The sequence below is a fragment of the Triticum urartu genome, chromosome 7, assembly GCF_003073215.2.
Source record: "Triticum urartu cultivar G1812 chromosome 7, Tu2.1, whole genome shotgun sequence".
NCBI classification, from domain to species: Eukaryota; Viridiplantae; Streptophyta; class Magnoliopsida; order Poales; family Poaceae; genus Triticum; species Triticum urartu.
In genome coordinates this window covers 548,436,253-548,449,728 of record NC_053028.1, presented here as the reverse complement: position 1 = coordinate 548,449,728, position 13,476 = coordinate 548,436,253, and positions in this window count along the sequence as shown.

The following is a 13,476-nucleotide window of genomic DNA, read 5'->3' as shown; positions in this document are numbered from 1 at the left end:
GAGTCGTGGTCCTGCCTCTCCTCTCATTCATGTCCTCCTGGAGCTGCTCCACTGCAGACTGAACTTCCGTTACTTTGACATCCAAGTCATAGAACTTCTGTTCCATGATTCTCTCTAGGCTCTGCTGATTCTTAGTGAGGGTGGCCAGACTTTGCTCAATTCTCAGCGTGGATGCAATCAAGTAACCGAGCTGCTCTTGTTTGGTCTTCAAGAAGTACTCAGATGCCTCCTCTTGAGTAGGCATCTTGGCAGCTTTCTCCTTCCTCGCCTTCTCCTTCTTTGCAAATGCTTGAGCAGATGATGGCTCGTTCTCAGTCATCACAACTTCATTGTCCTCGAAATCTGGACAGATGGGCAGGTGTTCCTTATCCAACAAATATACGCCCGTGCCCATCTTGGAGTTGATGAGCTCCTGAATCTGAGGGGCATATCCACAACTCCTCTTCTGATCTGCCGCAGTCCTCTTAATTGTTTCCACTATGAGGCTCATGACTTTGAATTTTTGAGGCACGTCAAAGACATGAAGCAAATTGATCGCGTGACCTCTGATCATCTTGTGATCTCCAGACTTGGGCAGAAGGGTGTGCCTAAGGATCCAGTTGATCGTAGGCAATCCTGATAGCAGATAATGCACTGAGCCAAACTTGAATGTGTCAAGAGCTTCATTGGGAATTTCCTTGTACATATTTGACATGGAGTTATGGTCCATCTTCTTCTTGGCATAGATATCCAAGTCCTCATCTTGCTCTTCTGGGGCATTAATGATCTGTGCCCACTCAGCCACTGTAGATTTGGTACCTTTTACCCTCAGACATCCATGTGATCCGCCCATCTGGATAAAAGTGTGCCGTGGAGTAGAACTGCATGATAAGTTCCTCGTTCCACTTTGTGAGCTTCTGCCCAACAAAGTCAGCTACTCCACAAGCACTAAAGCTGTCAAATACTCCTGGGTAGTACTCCTCATTCTCCTTGATATATGTCCAATCAACCCATCGCATATCACAGACAATGGGCTTCTTATCTAGCAGCACAGTCTCATAGAAATCCTGCTGCTCCTTGGTGTGAAACCTGTAGTCTACGGCAGTCCTTCTCCTAGAAGCATATGGATCTGCTTCTCTCCACTTCCTGAGCCCTGAGTCTCTCCTGAGCTTCATATCCTCAGCCACAGGATGAGCATCGTTGTGGTCTGGGATCTTGGGCTTGAGCTTCCTTAGGACATTTTCTTCCTCATCCTCAGCAACAGTCTCAGGCACTGGGGCCTTGTTCTTCTCAGCTGCAGGAATGCTCCGTGTGTTCCTCTTGGGCTTTGGCTTTGGAGCTAGCTTGGCCTTGGAAGCAGCTCCCCCTGATTTTATGGCATCTCCCATTAGCTCGGGTGCCTTGGGCGCTGGTGAAGCTGCCTCTTCTTCTTCTTCTTCCTCTTCCATGATGGAAGCTTTGCCAAGTACCCTAGCCACAGTCTTCTTCACCCTCTCCTTTCTCTTCTTGCCTTCTGCAGCAACTGGCTCTTGGGGAGTGGGCTTCTCAGTTGAGGCTCTTGCCTTTGACATGGGCTGCCTGCCTACTGGCCTTTTGATTTTCAGCCCTGGCTTTGTGCCTTGAGCTGGCTCAACTCTCTTGGAAGTGGCCTCTTCCTCTGCCACATAGTCCTCATCTTCAGAGTCTGAAGTTTTCTTCTTCCTTTGTCTCGTGGCAGCCTTTGGCAAATTGCTAGGAGTGCTCTTGCTGCCTTCATCAGATGAACTGGAGGGACTAGTGCCCTCACTCATGACCACTTGCTGCTCTGACAGATTCTGGCTATCACTCTGGTCTGACATGCTGTAAACTGACTGCTGACCCTGTGAGTAGATTATAGAAGAGATAGAGTGGATGAGCATCACAAAATGCAGAGATTTTTGCAAAAAGAATGATCCAAAAACTTAGTTTTAGTTTCCCACTGAAATCATCTCGGATCTACCGATTTTCAAACTCGGTGATACCGAAGCAGTTTTGGAACCTAAACTACTGAACTCGGTAGGACCGAGTCACAGTTCGGTGGCACCGAGACTGCTAGGGTTTCACTGAATTCAAAAATCGGTCACACCGATAAGTAATTCTCGGTCAGACCGAGTCTCACTTGTGCAATGGCATAAGCCAAATCGGGGGGACCGAGTTTTTCAACTCGGTGGGTCCGAGATGGTTTCGGCGGAAACCTAAACCTAGAATTTTCGAATCAAACCTAACCTATGAGTGTTTTGACTGGATAGAAGTTTATCAAACGTGGCTAGAAACAATATGATCACAATGTGCTAGGAATCAGATTGAGGAATAGCACAAAGATCAAGTCCATACCCTAGTTCGGTGGGGACTTGCTATGGCGGCAACGGCGGGGCAGAATTCCCGTTGACGGCGATGGAGACCAGCGACTGGAGGCTGCTGGCGGCGAGAAGATGATCCGGAGACCTCAAGGGCAGAGCAGGCTATCACGCGGGCGAAGGGGTTCGGAGAAATTTCCAAATTTTGCCCATGACTATATATAGCCCGACCCCGTCGGTGTGACCGAGTGGAACAACTCGGTGGCACCGAGATTCATAACTGCGTGCAGTTACTGAAACTCGGTGTGACCGAAAGGTTCAAATCGGTTGCACCGAGATCGAAAACCTAGATCAACTTAATGATCTCGGTAGGACCGAAAGTGGAGTATCGGTCAGACCGAGAATCATAAAGAGGTTTTGGAAGTTTAAGTCTATGACGCATCGGGGACTCCGAGCGCTCCTCACACAGAGTGGTTCGAATCTGACTTGATCAAATTTTGTGATGCAGCATGAATAGAGTTTGAGACGAGAAAAGCATAGATAGCTAGAGGAGGTTCTTAGGCATTCTTATCCATCCACTTGGCAAAAGAAGATAAAGCCGAACAATCAAAACAACAAGTGGATGTCCTCGAATGAGTAAAATATGCAACCAGCATGCTCACACAATAAGATGGCAAATGAAATATGTGGCAAGGCATGCACAACCAAATCTAGCATCTATCAAGTAATTTGCGATGACTAGGTCATCTATATATGAGTATATTGACTTAGGAGTCAAGTGAGAACACTTGATCATAGGTCATACTCATCGTTTAAGCTCAAGTGGGGTTACCACTTTTACATAAAGCATTGTTGTGTTCACATCTTTAGAGTTGCTTTAGCTCAAGTCTTAGAGTAAAGCTCCCCCTAGATGTGATATCCCCCCTAAGAGGGATGAACTAACCTTGGGTTTTGTCGATGATGACTTCATGTAGATATTGAAGATGTGGATGCTCAATGTTGATGTAGATCTCTTGGAGCTATCCATATGAGTGAATTGCACTTTCAATACCTACATGGGTTAGTCCCACAAGGAACAAACAAGGATATCCATAGACATAGAGTGATGCTCACAAAAGATGATGTCCATGAAAACTTTTAGGTTACCTTGTCCCTTGTCTTACCAACAAGAGGGTTTGTGACTCCTTGAACTAGTGCAAGATGTGGAAGTTGATTGCACTTGTTCTTGCCAAAATGATAAGAGTGAAGTATGTTGGCGGAGTCACCCTCAAGAACTCTCTAGTTCTTCTTCTTTTGGATCCACATCATCTTGATGGGAATCCTTGGAGTTGTAGTCGTACTTGATGAAGTGGAACTTGAAGTAGTCTTGGGAATCCACTTGACTAAGGTCTTTGGAGCTTCTTCAAATGCATCAATTTCCTCTTGAAGCTTGTCCTTGCCTTTTTGCTCGTAGTCTTGTGGTGGAAGATCATCTTGAGCTTGTGTCCCCTTGAAAGAAGTATACTTCTCTTGTTGAGGGACAAACTTTGTCTTGGGGTATTGATCTTCTTCCCATTCAACTCCATTGGCATTGAACTTTCGTTCAAAACCAACACCTTGATTCTTCCGGTGCATTCCTTGCTTGCGCACAATTTCCTCGAATTGCTTACTCCCGGCAAGGCTTTTGTACACTCCTTTCTCTATAATTCCCTTCAATAAGCTATTTTCTTGCTCAAGTGTAACTTGGCTAAGAGAATCATTAGTGGAATCAAGAGAACTACTAGAAGCAACAATATTGGATTTAGCATGATCATTGTTATTACTAGAGGAAGAATCTTTCTTGTTAGACTTGACTTGAGGCATGTAAGTGGATAAGAGTAAACGCTTGGCAATGTAAGAAGAACTTTTCTTGCGGAGATCATCATTGATTGCCTTTAAGAACTCATGCTCTTGCTCAAGATTGAGCTTTTCAAAGCGTAGTTTCTCATGAGCTCTTAAAAGTTCTCGATGATCTTCGAAGATAGTGTCATGAGCTAACTTAAGAGTTTTTAGTTCTTTAGTTAGAGCCTCAATCTTCTCCTTATCATTGTCATTCGTTTTATCTTGATTAGCATGATTAATTGGTCTTTCATCATAGTATTCATCACTAGAGTTGTCACCAAGCAAATCATCACCTAACAAGTCATCTTCATCACTATTGAAATCAATATACTCGGGGTGTGTTACCTTAGGACCTTTGGCCATGAAGCATCTTCCAATTCCTTCATTTGGTGAGTCAAATATGTCGTAGGAGTTGGTTGACACAAGTGCTAGACCGGCAACACCTTCATCTTGAGTATCTTCGGAGTCGGAGTGATAACTTCTCTCGGAGTGGCTGTCGGAGTCGGAGCCGGATACCCATTCACCAACATGAGCTTGATGTCTTTGTCTTGTGTAGCTCCTTGATGATTTTTCCTTCCTTTCCGAATCCTTGCTTCTCCGTGAGTATCTTCGTTCATAAAGATCATCTCTACTCCTTCTTTCCCTTGGTGGTGATCCTTTGCTTCTTCTTTTTGGAGAATCTTCTCTTCTCTTGTAGGGAGCCGTACACTCATTGGAGTAGTGTCCGGGTCTTCCACAATTGTAACAGTTTCACTCTCGACTAGAAGATCTTTTGTCATTGTAGGACCTTGACTTGGAGCTTCTATCTTTGCTTCTACTCTTGTAGAACTTGTTGAAGTTCTTCACCATTAAGCTCAATTCTTCGTTGAAGTCTTGTTTCTCACTTGATGATGTAGGGGCTTCACATGAGGCTTTATAGGCACCACTTGATTTGTTGTGAAGTTCCTCTTTATCCTTAAGTGACATCTCATGAGCAACAATTCTTCCAATCACCTCCGTTGGCTTGAGATCTTTGTAATTGGGCATAATTTGGATCAATGTGCACACGGTATCATATTTTCCATCCAAGGCTCTTAGGATCTTCTTGATGATGAATCTATCGGTCATCTCTTCACTTCCTAAGACGGCAATCTCATTTGTGATGAGAGCAAGCCTAGAGTACATTTCAGCGACACCTTCACCATCCTTCATCTTGAACTTGTCAAGTTGGCTTTGAAGCACATCCAACTTGGATTCCTTGACAGAGTCGGTACCTTCGTGCATATCAATCAAAGTGTCCCAAATTTCCTTTGCATTCTCAAGGCGGCTGATTTTGTTGAATTCTTCGGGGCACAATCCGTTGAAGAGAATATCGCAAGCTTGAGCATTGTATTGCAACATCTTCAACTCATCTGCGGTAGCTTCACGGTTTGGTTCTCTCCCATCAAAGAAGTCACCTTGCAAACCAACACACACAATAGCCCAAACGGCCGGGTTATGTCCAAGAATATGCATTTTCATTTTATGCTTCCAACTAGCAAAATTAGTACCATCAAAGTAAGGACCTCTACGGTGATAATTTCCCTCGCTAGACGCCATACTCTCCTAGGTTGTGAAACCAAGGCTATGACCACCAAAAGCTATGGAGATCAAGAAAATGGAGACCAAAGCTCTGATACCACTTGTAGGATCAAAAGTATGTCTAGAGGGGGTGATTAGACTACTTGACCAAATAAAAGCTTAACCTTTTCCCAATTTTTAGTTCTTGGCAGATTTTAGCTAATTTAGGACAAGTCAAGCAATCATCACATAATTCAAGCAAGCATGCAAAGAGTATATAGGCAGCGGAAAGTAAAGCATGCAACTTGCAAGAATGTAAAGGGAAGGGTTTGGAGATTTCGAACGCAATTGGAGACACGGATGTTTTTCCCGTGGTTCGGATAGGTGGTGCTATCCTACATCCACGTTGATGGAGACTTCAACCCACGAAGGGTAACGGTTGCGCGAGTCCACACAGGGCTCCACCCAAGGGTAACGGTTGCGCGAGTCCACACAGGGCTCCACCCACGAAGGGTCCACGAAGAAGCAACCACCCACAAAGGGTCCACGAAGAAGCAACCTTGTCTATCCCACCATGGCCATCGCCCAATGAAGGACTTGCCTCACTAGCGGTAGATCTTCACGAAGTAGGCGATCTCCTTGCCCTTACAAACTCCTTGGTTCAACTCCACAATCTTGTCGGAGGCTCCCAAGTACACCTAGCCAATCTAGGAGACACCACTCTCCAAGAAGTAACAAATGGTGTGTAGGTAATGAACTCCTTGCTCTTGTGCTTCAAATGATAGTCTCCCCAACACTCAACTCTCTCTCATAGGATTTGGATTTGGTGGAAAGAAGATTTGAGTGGAAAGCAACTTGGGAAGGCTAGAGATCAAGATTCATATGGTAGGAATGGAATGTCTTGATCTCAACACATGAGTAGGTGGTTCTCTCTCAGAACATATGAGTTGGAATGGTGTTGTTCTGATGGCTCTCTCATCGAATGAGGAGGTGGAGGGGTATATATAGCCTCCACACAAAATCCAACCGTTACACAGTTTTCCAATCTCGGTGGGACCGAATCAATAAGCTCGGTCGGACCGAAAATGTAAACCTAGTGACCGTTAGTGATTTTCGGTGGGACTGACATGCAACTCGGTAGGACCGATATGGTTGGGGTTTGGGCATAACGTAATGTCGGTGAGACCGATTACACAAACTCGGTGAGACCGAATTTGGTAATTAGCTAACCAGAGAGTTGGTCAGGCAAACTCGGTGGGACCGATTTGCTCTTTCGGTGAGACCGAGTGGAACTCGGTGAGACCGAAAAGTTACAAAGGGGAAACACTGAGTTTACATTGCAATCTCGGTGGGACCGATTCGCTCTTTCGGTAAGACGGAAAAGTTACGAAAGGGAAACAGAGAGTTTGTAACCCCATCTCGGTGAGACCGAGATCCTTATCGGTAGAACCGAATTGCTAGGGTTTGGCAGTGGCTAATGACAAGTGAAACTCGGTGGCGCCGGATAGGAAGAATCGGTATGACCGAGTTTGGCTTAGGAGTTTAGGTCATATGTGGATATGGGAAAGTAGTTGAGGATTTTGGAGCATATCACTAAGCACATGAAGCAAGAGGCTCATTAAGCAACACCTCATCCCTCCTTAATAGTATTGGCTTTTCCTAAAGACTCAATGTGATCTTGGATCACTAAAATATAAAATGAAGAGTCTTGAGCTTTTGAGCTTGAGCCAATCCTTTGTCCTTAGCATTTTGAGGGTTCCACTTTCACATCTATGCCATGCCAATCATTGAGCTTTCCTGAAATAATTATCTTGGAATAGTATTAGCTCAATGAGCTATATGTTGTTATGAATTACCAAAACCACCTAGGGATAGTTGCACTTTCAAGTAACATCAGCAGTGGGCTGTATACAGACAAGAAAGAGTGATCCATCGGAAGTTGCCAGGCGCCACCGAGTATATCGGCCCTCCTCGTCCTCATCTCCCCCTTGGTTATAAAAAGTTTCAAGTATAGGTGGTGGAATGTCCACAGGACCTTGGAAACACAAGAAGAAGGTTAATTAGTAGAGAAGGGAAACTTGCAAACTCGCATGCATGTGGATGAAACAATTATAATTACGGTGGAAGACAAACGTACCGAAACTACGAGGATCCCATGCAAAAACAGTGCCACGAGTGGTGGCAGCAAACACAAGACCCTCGTATTCAATTGCATCACAGTACACATCCGTGTATAGAAATGGATTTTTGAGCAATATCCATCCAGTCAAACCATGATGGACGGCAACAAACTTGTCGAAGATAGCAACAACTTGATAGTTCTTGTAATCCCAAGAGCGGTTGGGAACTCGAGAAATTGCTATGTTCTGTAGACGACAGTCACCATGATCATATTTGAACATACGTAGATCATCTGTGTGCTCAACCTCAGGGCACTCGGAGATTTTTGGAAGTGGAATCCGCTGACGAGTGTACACATTCACAAGTTCCCACTCGCAATTGTACCCAATATAAACAACCCAATCTCCATTTGCGCCTGCCCAATCCTTGCCCTCAAGCGACGGCATCTTAACATCATATGTATCATTATCAAGCGGCATCAACTTGCACAAGGCGAGGCTTCCCTCGTCCCTGCACCAGGCAGTAGGGTCACGGCAAAGAAGATAGGGAAGATCAAACCGCTCCTGAACCCTTGGGTTCCTTGTAATGATGTTATTAGTTGAGTCGAGAATGGGCTTGAACGAACCTGCCATGCTAGCCGAGGTGATGATGTCGCACCGATCAATGAGTTCCCCCACCACGTCATCTTTCAGATTGGGGCAAGTATAACGGGGTCATTTCTGGCTTGTTCCCTCCATGGAGAAGACGATCGAACAATGGCAGAAGGAAGGGTGAAGGCAAATGGAGGAGGGAGGAAGAGCATGCGACAGCAGTTCCAAATCGAGAGGGAAAGGCGAAGAGTTGGTGGACGGTTGCCAGTTTGCCATGGTACACGAAGAGGCGTCCCGGCCTACACGTCCTTTCAGAAATTTTACAAAAGGACTCGCCGTCGTCTCACTGACATGTTGGAACGGGACCACATGTCAACGAAACATGGTGTATAATTTCTCGTGCAAAATGTGATCTGGCCGCGTTGGCCCGAGGTGCCGCATTAGTTATCGACCTTTATTTTTTTTAACATACAATCTGAGTGGATAGCTCCTGTGGTTATCACACGTGAGCGGATATAGGTGGGCTAGGTGGGCATGCGGCAACAATCTAAGTGCTAAAAGAGTTGATCTCGACAAAAGAGTTGATCCCATGCTTGGTTTTGTTTGGATTTTCCAACTATGACCATTGGATAGAGTGAATCAATGGCTTACGTTCAAAGTTATTCTCATAGTACTATAGAATGGTATAGGAACATGGAGAGATTTGGTTGATTTTATATCGCTGAATAATATAAAATATTATGAGTGCAGATGCTCCACCCCGAGGTTTGTAGCTCCTTCTCGGTCGTCGGGAATCTATGTTCTTCCACTCTTTCGTTTAAGACATGAGCTTTGTTCATCCTGTTGACGGCACGCGGGACATCTATATGCCTCCATTTTACAAAATCATACTATATGCCTCCATGACACGCGGGACATCTAGCATCAAGGTGGCGTGTCATGCAAGAAAATGGAGATATGTAGTGCGTAAGTGAGTCGTGCACTTCGATGGAACCTAGTACTACACAATATTTTCTCTCCTCGATGGCACGTGAATAGTGCACGTACTCAATGACATAGCACGAGATGGTAGCCATGGACATGGTCGGCCTTTTTTGAAGAGAGTACTAATAAATAACTTTGATGTGTCCCGTCAACTCGCAGAATGACGAGAAGGTTGATTACTACGCCTTCTCCCTCACCAACGCGTGCGCAGTGGCTCACAGCACGAGGAGAAACTTTTGCTTACAAGCGGTGGACGTGCAGCAGTTCATTTGGTGTCAGATTGCCAGAAGTACTACTGTAGTAGCATCATTATTGTTCGACTTCCAGAAGAGGAGAAGAGCCAAGGGCAAGGTCACCTACTAACCTAGTACAGTACTACTATAGCCAAAGCTGGTCCACCTTTTTAGAGCATGGTTAATTAATATAGGCGGCTCTTGCAAGGGCACATCATTTAGAGCAAGTACTCTGTTCGTAGGATCAAAGGAAGTGAAACAAAAGTTGGAGTGGATGCTAGATTGCCAATTAAAACATGATTACATAGGAAAAAATCCTATAGCATTCTATCCTATGAATCAAATGACCAATGTAGGAAAATTATGAGAGGGGTCTCTCCAACAGTGTTCCTTGGCTCGCACCAAGCATCACGGTGGTCGAACTTGGAGTCATTCATCTGGTACACTTGGCATCTCAGATCTGGTACTCCAATATTAGGTTGGCTCTATGTGACGTGGCAACTTCATATACTAACCGGATGCTGGCTATACTACTACGGTACTCACACTCCAAGAAGTGACTCGAAAACCATTCATAAATTGAGTCTATGACACGCATTTACAAATGTACCATTCATTACATACAACAAGTCATCAACACACAATGACAACGATGATACATGTTGGATTATAGATTATTTCCAACAAAACATTCTAGTAAATACCGAAGTTTTCATCACACAACAAATAACAAGCAATGAAATGAAATTCAACTCAACCAATCCTTGGCGTTGGAAATGCTTGCTTTGAACCATAGGTGCTCTGGGAAGGGCCAGCTATTGTCAATATCGAGAGCAACGCGGGACTGATCATCCAGGCTGAAGCGGCATATATCAGGAGTAGGGTAGGGAACCACCGCAATGTCCGAGGTATAGATACAACTGCTTCTCATAAATGGTAGTAACGTTGTGTCAACAACAACTGGATCACCTTTAACCATCAATGGATAGTTTGGTCCAAGGAAGAGCGAGTTTGTTCCAAGACTATCAATTCTGTACCAGGCTGAAGGTGTTGGCGCTAGCACACTAGTATCCATCCCAAATACCCTGCAACGGGTGTTGGAATAGGTCCGGAGAGGGCGACCATGAGAGACAACACATGCTCCCTCAGTAGTAACAATCTCAGTGCACTGTAAACAGACAAGAAGAGGTGATCCATCGGAATTAGTTGCCAGCTGCCACTGAGTATATAAGTTCTGCTCGTCCTCATGCTCGTGATCATCACCATCATCATCTCCCCCTTGGTTATAATTTTTTTCAAGTGTAGGTGGTGGAATGTTCACAGAACCTTGGAAACACAAGAAGGTTAATTAGTAAAGGGAAACTTGCTAACCCGCATGCATGTGGATGAAACAATTTTAATTACGGTGGAAGACAAACGTACCGAAACTACAAGGATCCCATGCAAAATCAGTGCCACGAGTGGTGGCAGCAAACACAAGATCCTCGTATTCAATTGCATCACAATACTCATCTGTGTACAGAAACTGATTTTTGAGCAATATCCATGGACGAACCGTGGAATCAGTAAGGAAGGCAACAAGCTTGTCGAAGATAGCAACAACTTGATAGTTCTTGTAATTCCAAGAGTGGTTGGGAACTCGACAAATTGCTATCTTCCATAGACGACAGTCACCATGATCGTATTTGAACGTACATAGATCATCTGTGTGCTCAACCTCTGGGCACTCTGAGATTTTTGGAAGTGGAATCCGCTGACGAGTGTACACATTCACAAGTTCCCACTCGCAATTGTACCCAATATAAACAACCCAATCTCCATTTGCGCCAGCCCAGGCCTTACCCTGAAGTGATGGCATCTTGACATCACACGTATTGTTATCAAGCGACATGAACTTGCACAAGGTGAGGCCTCCGTCGTCCGCGCCCATGTGAACAGGCTTATAGCGAAGAAGATAAGGGAGATCAAACCGCTCCTAGACCCTTGGGTTCCTTGTAATGATGTTATTAGCTGAGTCGAGAATGTTCTTGAACGAACCTGCCATGCTAGCCGAGGTGATGACGCCGCACCGATCAATGAGTTCCCCCACCACGTCATCTTTCAGATTGGGGCAAGAATAACGGGGTCATTTCCGGCTTGTTCCCTCCATGGAGAAGACGTTCGAACAATGGTAGAAGGAAGGGTGAAGGAAAATGGAGGAGGGAGGAAGACCGTGCGACAACAGTTCCAAATCGAGAGGGAAAGGCGAAGAGTCGGTGGACGGTTGCCAGTTTTCCATGGTACACGAAGAGGCGCTACGGCCTACACGTCCTTTCCGAAATTTTACAAAAGGACTCGCCATCGTCTCACTGACATGTTGGAACGGGACCACATGTCAACGAAACATGGTGTGTAATTTCTCGTGCAAAATGCGATCTGGCCGCGTTGGCCCGAAGTGTCGTATTATTTCTTGACTTTATTTTTTTAATGGCGTGCCATTCGTTTTTGAAGCACGACTAACTGGTATTGTTTGCAGAGAAAATATAAAATACTCTACCACTACTCTACCTCTAGTACTAGTAGTATAAAAAAGATATATAAGCTGGAGCTTCAGAGCTTTCTTGCTAAGGGCTGCCCACTTGCTTCTCACACTATCACCCTCTCTCCAGTTCTAAAAAAGACGGCCTCTCCCTCCTTCCTCACCTGTGGTCACAGATCCGCTGGGGAATAAAAGGATGTGCAGCGTTGACACACTCATCGTCGGTGAGCGAGGTCACGCACTGACGACAAGGCCGTCCTCTCAGACCTAGCGCCCGCGCGGGATGGCCTCCGTCCCCAAGCTCGCTGCCGTAGTGCGTGCGGAGGACGATGACCATGAGCAAAGCCACTTCCCTTTGACCCTCAGGTATGCTACCTCTTTTCGAACCATACCCTTGTTCTATTGCCCCATCTGCCACGTCGCTGCATGTGGATCTTTTTCCACTCCACCATCTTCCCAATTTGCTATCCTCTGCTCTGCTGGTCACGCAGACGAAAACCTTAATTTGCACTATTAAAGGAAACCCTACTTCATGCAGACTAATCCATGTCTGGGTTGAATAAGGAAAGGAAGGGAGACTGTACTATCCAAGAGAGTAGGCATCGAACCCGCATCTAGGTTGAAAAGGGCAAAATCAGTAGCTAAGGAACGAGTCTCGTGCCTCTTGGTTGAAGAAGGGTAGAAAGGCATGACAACGCAATAGAGAATGACCAGGTCGATTGGTTTGTTGTCCTCACATAGGAAAAGGGTGGCTGAAGATAACAAAAATGGGACGTAATCCACATATGCTGCCTGGATATTTGTTGCTCTGAGCAACCATACCTCACTCACCACTCTATGCGTCCGTGGAGGTACATCGTACTGGTGCGCTCACTGTCTGAATGGGCCTCCCATGCTCTTATTGTCACTTTTTTGCTGTTAGTATAACGCTAGTAGTCAAGTCAAGCAATGCTACTGCTAAAGTGATGCCACATTTAACTAATGTCGCACTCAGTCTAATGCCACCGATAAATTTAAGAAATGTCATTTAATGTCACTGGATTATTTCAGGGTTAGCTGTTGATTGTGGATGTATTAAAGATTTTTCAGCTAAGGCATTCTAATGTTGTTGCACAGCCAGTATACCAACGATGAAACTTGTTACTACCTTCAGATTTTTGCACTGTTAATGCTTATAGATTACATACCAAACTTTCATGAGATAAGTTAATTTTTTTGTACGGTGTCACCAAAATGCCAAGGTGCTAATGCCATTTTATTTTGGTTAAAATGCACAAAAAAAATGAAGACAAGAGGAAAGGTCAAGAGTGGGCACCTCCTCCTCTGGTTGTTCTCTT